The following is a 15,887-nucleotide window of genomic DNA, read 5'->3' on the forward strand; positions in this document are numbered from 1 at the left end:
CTTTTGTAGTGGGTCAGCTCCAAAACTCAAGACCTTTTTCAAAGCTAAAGTCCTTTTTCTTTTCCTATAACTCTTGTGGGGTACAGGTTGCTTAAGTCACTTTCTGGGAGCGGGGCACTTCTATCAATTAGGGAGGGGTGCTGAAGAGATTTATTTTGCATGGGAGATTTTTCTTTCTTTCTTTCTTTTTCTCTTTCCCCTTCCTCCACCTTCTCTCCCCTTCCCCGTTCCTTCTTTCACAGAGTAAGGCAGCGCACAATGGTGTAGTTCTTCCCCCTTATGCCAGTATGTCAACGGGTGACGAGCAGAAGGCACCAGTCTGACTCTCCACCCAGGCAACGCACTAGGATTCACCCTCCTTTTCCTTTTCCTTTTCCTGTCCCCCTTTTTTTTTTTTTTAGCCACAGGTACAGGCCGTAGATCAACTCCCGAATCAACTCCAGCATTCACCACCTGTGTCTACCTGCCGATCCGCTGTCGGAGAGAGCAGGACAAATATAGGCAAAAGGGCAGCTAGTCGCAAGCGAGCGCTAACCGACCCCGCTACTTTGTACCTCTGTATGAGAGATGTATGTAAAAGAAAAAGAAAACTCCACACTGCATAGCTGTTTGTCTGCCCTTCATATATCCATCCACCTCACACTACTTCTCATCCTGCAGGGTTTATCTCCGACTGATCAGACAACATTAATAACAATCCGGTGGTCTGGTAGTGAGCGTCACATTGATAGCAGTCATTAGGAGGATTATAACTATACGCCTTATCACTTTCAAAAAGAAACCATTTCATCGATAATTTTAGTCAGTTTTAGTAAGTAGCGGTAAACAGGTGATCAGCTGTCCGTCCCCCCTTCTTTCATCCCCATTACTTGCTCACCTCACCGCTCCGCTGCTCCTCTGCTCTGTCACTGTCATCTGATCCGTGATCTTACCTACGCAAGAGGGGGTAGAGATGTCCGTGCAGTCAGGTCGGCTCAGCGGAGAGGGGGGGGGGGTGCAGGGCTCCGCACATAGCTGCTGTCCTACCGTTGTGTCCCTGCTTCACAAGGGAACGCTCTCTCTGCCCGCTCTCTCTGCGCTGTCTTCACCTGGAGCGTCCGCTCTGTCTCGTGCAGGTGAACAGCTGACGGCGGGTAGGCGGTGCGGACGACACGGAAGGCGGGAGGCGGGGACGGCGAGGGAAGAGGACGCACGCCGCTCCGGCGGCTGCTACGTGTCAGCGGCTCCTCCCATCCCCCGTATCCCCTCACCCCCTTCTCTTTTTGTGTATACCAATTCTGCTTCTTGGGAGAGAGCCCGTCATATTGATGTATCAATTTTTGATCTTCAATAATTTGGGTAGATTGACGAGTGGATTCAAGTGTATTTTTATATTTTTTTTCTGAGACCTAGAAAGGACCTATAGTGAATCCATAGTCCCACTACTGGGGGTCTCACAGCAGCGTTTTCCCTTCACCATCTGACTAGCTCCCAGGAAAAATGAATTCTGCGGCTGGAAGTGCATCGCGTCACTTACGGTTTATACGCCCTCTTGCCGTGTCACCAGAAGTGCATCATCAGACGCCAACAGGAGGAAGTCAAAGATCCCATATACCATAAGTTAAGCTGCCATCTTAGGACTCTCGGACCTCTCGAACTGCACCAATGCGTGATCGCTTCTCGGCTTCAGGAACAGCTACAGACAGATAGGTGGGCTCTGGTAGTCGTCTAATAATACTTAAGGCAATCAACATCCGCCTGGAAGAAAATCACCTGGCTTTTAGGAAAAAACTCAAGACCTTCCTCTTTTAGCAGATGATCAAAGCTCGCCACAGCACCTAGAGGCGATTCAGTTCGCATTGTGCGCTATATAAGTATTTCATTCATTCATTCATTCAAGTACAGCATAGGGGGGGAAACACCTTCTAGAAATGGCCACAGACTCCAGGCACACCCGTTCTGAGTAGCTAGAAGGGGGTCCAATAACCACAGTCACCATAACCAAAAAACACAAACATTGTACTCCTGGAGGGTTCTGGAAACACAAAACAAACTGAGGTGCAAGAGAAGGGAGGGGGGCTTTTAAACCCTTTCGGATTTGTGTTTCCTGTAGAGGGCGGAGCCAATCATCTCTCTAAGTCAGCTGTCCTGGAAGGAGAAGGGGGAAAATAAATGTAACAATGAAAACCCTAAGTAAATAACCTAACTAACTTATATATAAGTGGGGGGAACACACATGAGAAATACAAGCAAAGACAAGAGACAAGGGAAGCAGGTTGCAGGGGACAGGTCTCCGTATCAGGATACAAGGAACAGGAACAGATCAGGCTCAGGCAGGGACACGGCTTGCAGGGAAAATACTGAAGCACTGGACCTCAGTGCAAGGCGGGCTTATACACCCCCAGCAGTCCTATCACGTGCGTCCTAATTACCTGTATGGTCCATCTGCTGGGAGACACCCGCTGGTGGACACCAGAACTATACGCTTTAGTTCTAAACACAGGTCCCGACAGGTTCCCTCACCCCTTTTAGTCTCATCCTGGTGATTCCCTGCCACGCAGTACAGTGGGAGGCCTTTGCACAGTGGACAGAAGTCACTACCATGTGGCAGGATTTAAAAGGACTGAGTAACCTCTACCCATTCACCCCCCAAATCCAAAAAGGGAGAAAGTAGCTGGGTGCCCTAACCCCATCTGAGTTACATTCCCTCAATAAATGATCAAAACCAACCTCACGGACTGGATTATTGACTATGGAGTGCTTGCTGAAAATGTGTGTTGCTTGACTGTGCTGGTGAAGGGGGAACCTAATATCCAGAGGAGGTAGTGCTACACATCTTAAAAGATGAAGTCGACAATTTTTCTGATACAGAACTCCAGACACAACCTATTTACATTTCTTAACTGGACAGAGCTGATTAGTGTTTTTTAGAAATTAGAAATTATAACCAATCTCCAATTTATTCATAACTAAAAAATATACTAGCCCTCTCTGTATGGGAGTATGACAACAGTACTAATCTTACAGTTATGGTCACTTTATGTTTTTGTGAAAAAGTTAAGACTCCTGATACCCTCGCTATATGTAATTAAATGTTATGCATATGTTTTACATATCATGTAATGCCTTGTGTTCTGATCAATAAAAACCTTTTTTTGTTGATTAAAAAAATATATATACTAGGGGCTGAAAATATTCTTTAAAATGTTTTATTATTATGTACTCTGCAGTGTTGTTTATGTGATATGAGAACAGAACACTTTCAAATTGTTAAAATGTTCAATTGATGTCATCTTACAAGTCTTTTCAATTACCTTTAAAAGAGACACATATTTCTACCTAAATTCCACCCCTCCTACATCACAGCTCTTTCAATTTCATTCCTTTAGATAGGACGGATTACGTGAAGCAGAGAAACACTCATTAACATATTAATTAGTCACAGTAAAGTGGCAAGGGAGTGAAAACTAAATGTCAAATGTTTTGCACTGAGTTGGAATATTAGCATACATCAGCTTTGAAATAACAAACAGTCTCTATTAAGTATTTAGCTCACAAGGGTGAAAACATACATATTTTAATGACAGTGAGTTGATGAACTCTCTCCTGTTTCTGGATAATGGTACAGAAAAAAACTGCAGTTCTCTAAATATCATGGTGTCAAAAGATAAACTAATCAGTGATGAAAATTAACTCTACTAACAGGAAACGGGATAAGAGAAAGCGAAGAAATAACAGGGCCTGCTACTAAATGCCATTGAAAACTTGTTGTTTAGTAGCAGCTAATATTAGATAATGTTCAGCTTCCCACTCCTCTTATTATAGTTATGTATCTTGGTTATTCTAGAAGGGTGGGTTGTGGAAAAGTAGCAAACTAATGGCCACTGTCCCCACCTATAACTCGCCTTGACAGCAAGGAAGGGCAACTCATGCAAAAAACAAAATGAAGAAAATTCCCTGCTCAACTCACCAACCAGTCTGCAACCAACCAAATCATCCTGTCTAACAGTTTGCACTAAAAACAGGGGTTTATTTTGCACATGCGTAAGCTGCAGAGTCGCTCCAAGGCACGCTGGTATTATCTGCAGTCCTAACTCTTGTACATTTATGACCTCCTTAATAGGTTGTGGGAGAGGCTTTGAGGGGTTAAAAGGACAGAATGGGTGGCTATCTGGGGCCCCAGACTCAAGGGTTTCCCCGAGTCATGAGGATGCAAAAAAATAAAATTGGACTTTATTGCTAATTATAGAACGCAAATTTAGGCTTTGCAAGTCTTTTTTCAAAAAGGAGGTCAGCAATTGCTACCTTTGTAATCCTTTCAGGAAAGGTTTTCTTATGGCAATTTTACATCTTGGACCAGCTTGGACCAATGTGGATATGTGTATACCCTACCTGTGGAATCCCTGTGGAATCTGGAAATTAGTGTAGTTGGCATGCTACTCCAGTGAGCTCCGCTAGCATCCCAGATCCCATGTATAGCGGCTGGCCTACTGCATTGTAAATACAGGTCAGCCACTTGGCATGGACGCCATATAAGATCACTTTGCACATTATGAATGTATTCAAGACATTCTTTGATTGGACAAAATGGAGAATCACAATCTCCACCTTGTCCAATAGGAACACTTTACATACTTGGAGAAAATGCAATCACTCTCTGAATGGTGCCCATGCTGAACAGCTGTGTGTTCACAATGCAGCAAGGCAGCCACTCTGCACGGAACCCATATCCTAGTCACTGGCATAGCGATGCCAATCACACTGATTTCCAGCTTCTGCAAGGATCCCACAGGTATGGTATATACTGTACATAATTGCAATGGTCAAACTTGAACCAGTGGAAAGCATGTAAAAATTGCTTAACCTGAAACTCCTCTTTAAAGGGTATGCACTGTAACTCTTAACAAGAACGTTTTCTTATTTGGTGCTTTTTGATCTGTTAAATATATTATTGAACATAAAGAATATATGAGAGAGGAAAAAGGGGGATTTTTGCAGTGCTGGTATATTGAAGGTACAACAATAAGAAAATTCAATACATAAAACAATTGATTTTATTATTAATTATTACAATTTTTTTGCACATTTGCAATCATTGCATAGTTACAAAGTGGCAAGAGAAACTGGTCCACATAGTACAGAAGGTGGTAAAAAGCTTACAGTCATCTATCCCGACATGTTTCGCAACAGCTTCCTCAGGGGATATGCAAGCTAATGACAAACAATAACACAGGCAAGTTTACAATTAATGCATTCAATATAAAACAACATAATTTAATAATTTTTTTGCCACATCTAGGTCCTCATATGGGCTTACCCTCCCTTCAAATCCACCGTCCAATGAATGAAACACCTCACAAGTTGGAAAAAGTGTGTACAGAACTACCCCTCCAATCAGTGGAGTGGAACGGCTTAGGAGGGCATAGACGGGAACCAATCTGGGTGGTGGTAAAAGATACAATAAAAATTCTTAAAAATATACCCAAGGTACAAGGTGTTGTTAAACACCTAAATTAGTAGAGAGAAAAAAAAAGGGGATGGGGGGGGAGAAGAAGCTAAGGGAAGGGGGAAAGAAGGGGAGGGGGAAGGAAAAGGGGAACGGTCCTTCCAAAAAGCCTATAGCAATCAGGCCAATTCAATAAGGTCCCAATAATCAATAAGGGAAGTATAGATTGCAACAATTACGGTAAAAATATATCTTTATTGCCAAGTAATAATATATTAGGGGTTAAAGACATCCCCTAATTAGCAAATAGCAATTAGATAAAGTGTAAAACATTTATACCATGTCTATACTTACTATTATGGTCTCAGAACTGGAGATAAACAATGAACCAGTCAGATAATAGGGGTAAATAGATTCCCAAGTTGGAAAACGCAGCAATACACAATGGCACTTTTAAAATTAGTCCTCATACGTTGAGTGCCTATAAATATGTAAAGAGGAGGTATTAATTTGCTTTATAAATATATCAATAGATAGAGATCTGTAGCGTCTGTGTCCATTACTTACATGTAGCGTTCGATGGTGTGTGGGATAAGCCTAGCGTGTCCGCCGGTACTTTCCCCCTAATGGCGCTCAGCTTTTAAGCTCCCGCCCATCGAGCCGGCGTCTGACGTCGTCAGTTCGATGCGGACATCTTAGGCGGCACTGCGCATGTCCGGGAGAAGGGGAAGGGCAGATCGGACTATGTTTCCCATAAGGCCACTGTAGACACAGTGAGCCTTCTGTAATCCACCGAGCGGTGCTCGCTGGTTACCAGGGGAACGTTTAGGTAGATGACACAAACCAGTCCGATGTGTCCCCTCCCCAAACATGACAGTCTCCCGGCACATAACGCGGAGCGCCGTCATACCAACGGGCACCTCAAAGGGAAAGCTCCCAATTAGATAGGCGCCCTGGGTGTCCCTATGACCTCCCATGTAAAAGCCATAATCCACTCCCCGCAGGGGTGGGCCGAGAGCCACACAGCAGAGGGGATTTCAGCAGACAGGGTGGAAAGGAAGAGGAGGGAGATATCATCCCAATATATGTGGACAAGAAGCTGCAGAAAGCAGCAGGAGATTCAGTGCTAGGGATGAGCCGAACACGCCCCGGTTCGGTTCGCACCAGAACTTTCGAACGGACCCCAAATTCGAACGAACGTTAGAACCCCATTGAAGTCTATGGGACTCGAACGTACGAAATGAAAAGTGCTAATTTTAACGGCTAATATGCAAGATACTGTCCTAAAAAGGGTTTGGGGACCTGGCTCCTGCCCCAGGGGACATGGGTCAATGCCTAAAATGTTTTTAAAAATGGCCGTTTTGACGGGAGCACTGATTTTAATGACGATTAAAGTGAAAAAAAAAGTGAAATATTCCTTTAAATATGGTGCCTGGGGGGTGTCTGTAGTATGCCTGTGAAGTGCCACGTATTTCCCGTGTTTAGAACAGTCCCTGCACAAAATGACATTAAACGGAAATAACACCATTTAAAACTGCTTGCGGTTTTAATGTTATATCTGGTTCCTGCAATATGGTTGAAAATCATTGAGAAAAATGGCATGGGTAGCCCTCCCTGCCCATTACCAGCCCCTTTATGTCTTGTACGCATATTAAGGGGAACCCCGTACCCATATTAAAAAAAGGAAATGCGTGTGGCCCCCAGGCCCTATATACTCAGAACAGCAGTATACAGGCGGTGCAAACAAGACAGGGACTGTGTAGGTTTGTTGTGTTAAGTTGAATCTGTTTGTAATTTTCAACTGGTACATTTTTAAAGTGTAGCTCCAGTCAAAAAAAATATTTTTAAGCTTTTTGGAAAACATAGGGAAGGGTTATCACCCCTGTATAATTTGTTTTGTCGTCCATCTTTTTTCATCTCACTTGCTGTTGTCTCCTTCCGTTTGCAAGTAGGAGATGTTTGTAAATTGGATGTTTGAAAGTAGGGGCCTGCTCTATATGCTCTGCAGAAATGGCGGAACAAGGTGTTGGTTTTGCCACAACATTGTAAGCCCTCAAAGTGACTCTTGGTGGGCGCTGGAGCGCCCTGCTGTGAACGATTATATCAAGAATTGTAATTACATGCCATTGTTGAACAGTGGTAGAAAAATTGACCTTTGGTGGTTGTGGTGCTGGTGCCACAACACTATAAGTCCTCACCGTTACTCTGGGTGGGCACAGGAAGGGGCCCTCCTGTGAAATATTATATCAAGAATTGTAATTACATGTCCCTGTTAAACAGGGGCAGAAAAATTTGGCCTTAGGCACTGCTGCTGGTGCCACCACACTGCAACCTCTCCCATATACTCTAGTTTTATTGCAGGAATTAGCCCTGCTGCAAAGCATTGCATCAAAAATTGTACTTAAACGCCCCTGTTAAACAGGGGCAGAAAAATTGGGCCTTAGGCACTGGTGCTGGTGCCACCACACTGCAACCTCTGCCATATACTCTAGTTTTATTGAAGGAATTAGCCCTGCTGCAAAGCATTGCATCAAAAATTGTACTTAAACGCCCCTGTTAAACAGGGGCAGAAAAATTGGGCCTTAGGCACTGGTGCTGGTGCCACCACACTGCAACCTCTGCCATATACTCTAGTTTTATTGCAGGAATTAGCCCTGCTGCAAAGCATTGCATCAAAAATTGTAATTAAATGCCCCTGTTAAACAGGGGCAGAAAAATTGGGCCTTAGGCACTGGTGCTGGTGCCACCACACTGCAACCTCTCCCATATACTCTTGTTTGATTGCAGGAATTAACCCTGCTGCAAAGCATTGCATCAAAAATTGTACTTAAACGCCCCTGTTAAACAGGGGCAGAAAAATTGGGCTGATGGCATCAACCAGAACCAGAAATGTTCTTCCAACATATCAGCGGAGGAGGAAGAGGATAGACAATCAACATAACAGGACAGTCACTCAGCATCAGCATAGGCAGTCTTGAAGGGATGTGATATTTAAAAAAAAATTATTCTGTTACATCAGCTTCAGGTGCTTGGTAGCTGTGGGTGATCCAAGACTGATTCATCTTGATGAAGGTCAGTCGATCAACTGATTCGGTGGACAGGCGCACCCTGTGATCGGTAACAAAGCCACCAGCAGCACTGAAGGTGCGTTCCGAAAGAACGCTGGATGCAGGACAGGCCAGTAGCTCAATTGCATACTGTGCAAGCTCTGGCCAGTGATCCATCCTCAAGACCCAGTAAGCCAGAGGATTTTCGGTGGGAAAGGTGTCCATGTCTGACCTTGCCCCTAGGTATTCCTGCACCATGTAAATCAGACGCTGGCGATGGGTGCTGGAACCGATCATACCTTGGGGCTGCGGACTAAAAAATTGTCTGAAAGCATCAGTCAGACGGCCACCTTCTCCACCGCTCCTTCTGACCGATGCCTCAGCAACACGTTGTCCAGGACCAGGAGTTTGTAACCTCCCAGTCTCTGGGAACGCGTTGCACAGACCTTTCTGCAAGGCCTCCCGGAGATGTCTCATCCTCTGCTCCCTCTGCGATGGCAAGATAAGGTCGGCAACCTTACCCTTGTACCGTGGATCAAGGAGAGTGGCCAGCCAGTAATGGTCCCTCTCCTTGATCCGAAGAATACGAGGATCCTTCCGCAGGCTTTGCAGGATCAGGGAGGCCATGCAGCGTAGGTTAGCTGAGGCATTCGGTCCGGAGTCCTCTGGGTCACTAAAGGACAACATGATCCGCAGCTACCTCCTCCCAGCCACGTACAAGTCCACGTGTTTCTTGGGACTGTAAATCATCCCTACAAGACTGCTGCTGCTGCTGCTGCTGCTGCTGCTGCTGATGCTGAGTGCCAGCCTCCACCTCCATGCTGACACAATCATCCTCCTCCTCCTCCTCCTCTTCCTCCTCCTCATCCTCTTCCTGTGTGATGGGTGGCACAGCAGGAACACTGTCTGGATAAAGGGGGCCTTGAGAGGCAAGGAAGTCCTCCTCTTCCTGCCTCTGTTCTGCCTCAAGTGCCCTGTCCATTATTCCACGCAGCGTATGCTCCAAGAGGTGGACAAGAGGTACAGTGTCACTGATGCATGCACTGTCACTGCTCACCATCCTTGTGGCCTCCTCAAACGGTGACAGGACAGTGCATGCATCCCTGATCATGCCCCACTGGCGTGGTGAGAAAAAACCAAGCTCCCCTGACCCTGTCCTGGTGCCGTAGTCGCACAGGTACTCATTGATGGCCCTCTGCTGCGTGTGCAGCCGCTGCAGCATGGCCAATGTTGAGTTCCATCTGGTGGGCATGTCACATATAAGGCGGTTCTTGGGCAGGTTCAACTCCTTTTGGAGCTCAGCCAGCCGAGCACAGGCATTAAATGATCGGCGGAAATGCACACAGACTTTCCTGGCCTGCTTCAGGACATCCTGTAAGCCGGGGTACCTGCCCAAGAACCGCTGCACCACCAGGTTAAGGACGTGAGCTACACAGGGCACATGGGTCAGTTGTCCCTGTCGGAGGGCGGAGAGGAGGTTGGTGCCATTGTCGCAAACCACCATTCCTGGCTTAAGCTGGCGTGGCGTCAACCACCTCTCGGCCTGCCCCTGCAGAGCTGACAAAACATCCGCCCCAGTGTGGCTCCTGTCCCCCAAACAAACCAACGCAAGCACGGCATGGCATCGTTTTGCCTGCGTAGTGGCGTAGCCCCTGGAACGCCTACGGAGCACCGCTGGTTCTGAGGACAGAGCACTGGAAGAGGCCATGGAGGAAGAAGAAGAGGAGGGGGTGGAGGAGAGAGGTGTGTCACAACCAATAGTAGCATTTTGGAGGCGTGGTGGCGGAACAACCTCCAACACTACTGCACCTTGTCCTGCATCCTTCCCAGCTGCCAGAAGAGTGACCCAATGGGCCGTGAAAGACAGGTAACATCCCTGTCCATGCCTGCTGGACCATGAGTCAGCGGTAATATGCACCTTACCGCTGACCGCCCTGTCCAGCGAGGCAAGGACATTGCCTTCCACATGCCGGTAGAGAGCCGGAATCGCCTTCCGTGAGAAAAAGTGGCGTTTGGGGAGCTGCCACTGAGGAACCGCACATTGTACAAACTCACGGAAGGGGGCCGAGTCTACCAACTGAAAAGGCAGCAGTTGAAGTGCTAGCAATTTAGCCAAGCTAGCATTCAACCGCTGGGCATGTGGATGGCTGGGAGTGAACTTCTTCCGCCGGTTCAGCAGCTGGGGCAGGGACATTTGCCTGCTATAATCGGACGTGGGTGTACCGCTAGCAGAGTTCCCGGAAGCACTTGGCTGTGACACACCTAATTCTACACCTTAATTCCTCTCAGAGCAGGTTTCAGAGAGGACTGAAGGTCTAGTGGGGTTGGAGATGCCAGCTGATGAGGAGCAAGGAGAGGTCCGCTTTGTTCTTTGGTGTGGGTCTTTGAGGTACGCTTGCCAACGAGCTGCATGGCAGGTCAACATATGTCTGGTCAAGCATGTGGTGCCCAAGCGGCTGATGTTTTGGCCACGTGAGATACGCTTGAGACATATGTTGCACATAGCAGCGGTGCGATCTGATGCACTCGTCTCAAAAAAGGCCCACACCAAAGAACTTTTAGAATAACGCGCAGAGGCAGCGCTCTGCACAGGCGGAGCTCTGCGGTGTGATTCAGTCGGTGTGCTGCCCCTAAGCTGGCCCCCTGAGGGCATCCTGCCTCGTTGGACATGTGCCTCCTCCTCCTCCTCTCTCCTTCCAGGCACCCACGTGGAGTCAGTGCCCTCATCATCCCCTCCCTCTTCATCACTGTAGCAAACCTGGCAGTATGCTGCAGCTTGTGGAACATGACTGCCAGATTGCTGTCCTTCTTGAGCATCCCCTCTCTCTGCGCTCACGCTACTGCCTTCCTCTAGCTGAGTGTCATCATCAGAGCCCACAAAACACTGGGCATCCTCCTGGAGCATGTACCCAACACTGTGCTCAAAGAGTTCAGGAGACTCCTCAGGAGGACGTGGTGGGTCTAGGGAAGGAGTCACTGATGATTACATTGAGAGGAGGGAAGACGATGCGTTGGCAGCTGCTTTGCTAGTACCCTGAGACTGGGTGAGAGAGGATGAGGAGGATGAAGAGGGCTTGGTCATCCACTCTACCAAGTCGTTGGCATGTTGCGGTTCAACATGTCCAGCTGCCGAAAAGAAGGACAAGCGTGTCCCATGGCCACGTGCTGATGACAATGCAGCGCGTCCACGACCAGCACTGTTGTCTCTAGACACAGAGCCTGCTTGCCCTCTTTTATCGGCTCGCGCCTGTCTGCCTCTCCTTGCTGGCCTTCCAGACATGGTAATGGCCTGAAGGGAGTTGGGTAAAAAAGCAGTTGGGTAGTGTATATTGTGCTAGAGGCACACAACACCCACTAACTCCTGCAGATGCCTTTATTATAGAACACCAGAGATAAAGGGGTATATACAGATGTATACTGTGCTGTGCTGGAGGCACACACAACTTCCAATAACTCCTGCAGATGGCAAGTGGGCTCAAATAGAGAACAGCTATGTAGGTGGATATAGCGGTATGTACTGGGTACAGAGCAGACAGCACGCACTATCTCCTAACACTACTGACTGCAAGCTCTATTATAAAAGATAGATCACTAGCTATATAGGTGAGGTGAATATAGCGGTGTATACTGCGGTCAGGGCACGCAAACAATAACCACTACACAACAGCAAGATCGAAAATCGGCCGAAAACGATCGGTGTGTACTGTGTTGAAGGTACACAGAACACCCACTGCTTCAGACGCCAACACACTACACAAGGCCGCCGCGCTGGCGGCCTTATATAGTGTGGGGCGTGCACTACACAGCCTGAGCTATGATTGGCCACAGGCATCCTGCCTGTGGCCAATCATGGCTCTCCTCGCTGCTGGCGCTGCGATTGGCCAAGCATGCGGGGTCACAGTGCATGCTTGGCCAATCATGAGCCAGCAATGCACTGCGATGGCGCGAACGGACCAAAATGTTCGGACTTCGCCGAACGGACGAACAGCCAATGTTCGAGTCGAACGTATGTTCGACTCGAACACGAAGCTCATCCCTATTCAGTGCTATTACCAAGTGACAAGGTCCACATCACTTTCCTTTGTCTATCTCCATAACTTCAACGCTTCAACGTCAGTTGTCACCTAAATTCCAAAATCTTATTGTACAGAGCTGCCAAACACTCCTGTAAGGCCTTATACACACACAAATGTTTTAAAAAATGAGCTGTAAAGTTAGTACCGATGCCAGGAAAATAGATAAATAGATATTGATGGGAAAAAGGATGTTGTGCGATTGTTTGACCAAATAAACAACATCTTATAGTTTAATTATTTTTATATACTGTACTTTTGAATTACAACAAATGGAACATAAAATTCTAAAACATTGTTTAGAATATATTATAGATACATAAAAAATGCTTTGAATCCAAATTTGTGAGGACAATTATTCTGTACATACTCCTAGCAACCAAGGACACTAATGACGTTTTAAATTATTTCTTATTTCATGCCAGCAATTTATTATCCTCCAGAGAGCACACATTGAGTGGTTTACCTTTCAGATATAATGTTGTATTTCCTAAAATAAAGAAATCAGGATAATATGTTTAATTAACGTTGTTTGATTTTATTTTATATATATCCAATTTGTAGCAATTTATTAAATACTGTGAAGTAGAGTTTTCTTTTTAAGGAACTGTACATTGTTCTTTTATTAGCCTAACTGATATGCTAGTGTAGACCGGCTCAGGTTCACTGACGTGTCGACTCTAGGATTAAAATTTGGCCTGGATATTGGATGACACAATTTCCCAAAAGAGCTTTTTGGTTCAACCATTTAAAGCAGAACTTTGGGTGAAATATTTTTTTTTAAGTGGATGTAAACCTGATTTTTAAAAAAAATTAAGGCTTGTAACGTGTACAGTATAGGATTTCATGTCATCTGTGCCCAGTCTTGCCAAGAAGCATTAATCCAGCTCTGAGCAATCCTCTTATCTTTTTTCAGTGAGATAAAAATGGACAGACAGAAATATCAGCCAGTTCTCCCCCCCCCCCCCCCCCCCATGCTGTGAGTGACAGGTGATTTACATATCTCATGCACGAGCCTTAGAGAGGCATTATGTGTAATTCCCACCCCCGCTCTTTTCATTGTAGGCTGCGGAGTATGTGCACATGCGCAGGAGTGACATGGGGCCATGAGCGCGCTCTGTCTCTTCACAGAACGCACTCTGCCACTCCTGTGCGTGCACTTTAGTCTCCCCTGGCGCGAGGCTCATCCTCGCAATGCTGGCTGGCCAGGGGAGTGTAGTGGTGGGCGGAGGAGTCCTCTGACGTCATGACTCTGTCCACTGGACAGCAGATCCACCCAAAGATTCGGGAATATTGCAGGGCTCCACTAAGCTAAAGGGGTGAATTATGACAGGTAAGAATACATACAGGAAGTATGTATATCGTTTTAGATATGCCCTATGTTATTAAATTAGAAACAATGACAGTGGGTTTACATCCACTTTAACCCCCCTGACGGTATTCCCGAGTCTGGCTCGGGGTGGAATTTTTATACCAAGAGCGGTAACCCCGAGCCAGACTCGGGACTGCATCGCTGGATCCAGGAGGATATTTACTTCCCTTCTCCCTCGGATCCAGCGTTGTCTCCCCGCTGTACGAGCGAGCCGTGTCTCGCTCGATCTATCACGGAGCCGATCTCCGTTCCCTGCGAGCGCTGTGACGCACGGGGATGGAGAACGGCGCCAAATTCAAAAAGTGAAACACACAGTATACATACACTATAATGTAATCTTACAGATTACATTGCTGTATGTAAAAATTTCACATCCCCTTTGTCCCTAGTGGTCTGCCCAGTGTCCTGCATGCAGTTTTATATAATAAAAACTGTTCTTTATGCCTGGAAACTGGAGAGTGTCCATAGCAACCAAACTGTAACTTTACATCAAAAATGGTTTTAGACCAGCTAGAAAACAGCGATAATAAATTGTAATCACTCGCAGAATTGAGCGATAGCGATTTGTGCGGAGATCCGTCATCAAATACTGAAAAGTAATGACAGTGACAATTCTGCAACTGAGCAAATTTCAGTGTTTTTGATTTGATTACATTATTGAATAATTTTTATTATTGTTATATTATTATTTGGTACAATTATTTATAGTTATTTATTATATTATAATTTATGATTTAATTTTTCAAACTTTATCATACCCGGGATGTCTGCTAGACTCTGGTTTGGACAGATTTAAGAGAGTTATTCCTAAGAATTACAGGACTACAATATAAAACGCCAAATTTTCATGCAAAATAATGGTACCGCTTTTAGCACCTAAAATCCAAAATAATCGTACCGCCAGGGAGGTTAAGTTTAGTTTAAGAAGATGTTACGATTAAAAAAGAAGTATGGGAGTTAAAAAAAAAAAAAACATTCATACTCACCTAGGTGGATGCAACATTGGTCCAATACTGCATCTGCCCCTGGCCACATCTAAGACAGAGAACTGGATGATCAAATGATCAAAAAGCACTGATTGCTCATTTCACAGTCTTCAGAGCAGAGAGCCGTGACTGTCATTGGAGTGCTTGGCTGTGGGGGGGAGCAGGAGTGGCTGGCTCAGCCTCTGAGTGGCATGCCGAGAAGCTGAGCCAGCTGCCGGTCAGAGAGTGGGGTTTTCTCCAGAGCCTAAACTGGCTGAGTGATGTCCGCTCACAGCTGACTTAACCCACCGTTGGCTGAATATGGGTCACAGGAGTGTAAAGCAAAGTGCACTAACTTTACTGAAGACTTCCACTGAGATCCTCTTCTGTTTTGTCACAGCTTGTTCCTGCGCTGCCATGTTTTGTTGTGACATCATCAGTAAGCCCCAGCTTTGACGTGTCCAGGTGGATCTTCTGATAAGGTACGCCCTCCTCCTTACTGAATAAAGATGCAGTGCCTCCTGGGATATGCAAAGTGCATTTTAAAAAGAAAACACTTTAAAAAGAGAAAAGAAAAAAACAAAAATAAGACTATTTAAAGAGAGGGAGGAGGAGAAAAAATTACCTAGAAGGCGAAGAACTGCTTGAACGGCTATTTAACCACTTCAGCCCCAGAAGAATTTACCCCCTTCCTGTCCAGAGCACTTTTTGCGATTCGGCACTGCGTCGCTTTAACTGACAATTGCGCGGTCATGCGACGTGGCTCCCACACAAAATTGACGTCCTTTTTTTCCCACAAATTGTGCTTTCTTTTGGTGATATTTGATCACTCCTGTGGTTTTTATTTTTTGTGTTATAAACGTATATTTTGAAAAAACGCATTATTTTTTACGTTTTGCTATAATAAATATCCCCCAAAAATATATAAAGAAACTATTTTTTTCCTCAGTTTAGGCCGATACGTATTCTTCTACATATTTTTGGTAAAAAAATAAATAAACGTTT

The sequence above is a fragment of the Lithobates pipiens genome, unplaced genomic scaffold (assembly GCF_037356315.1).
Source record: "Lithobates pipiens isolate NorthernLeopardFrog02 unplaced genomic scaffold, aLitPip1_a1.2 Scaffold_19, whole genome shotgun sequence".
Taxonomy (NCBI): domain Eukaryota; kingdom Metazoa; phylum Chordata; class Amphibia; order Anura; family Ranidae; genus Lithobates; species Lithobates pipiens.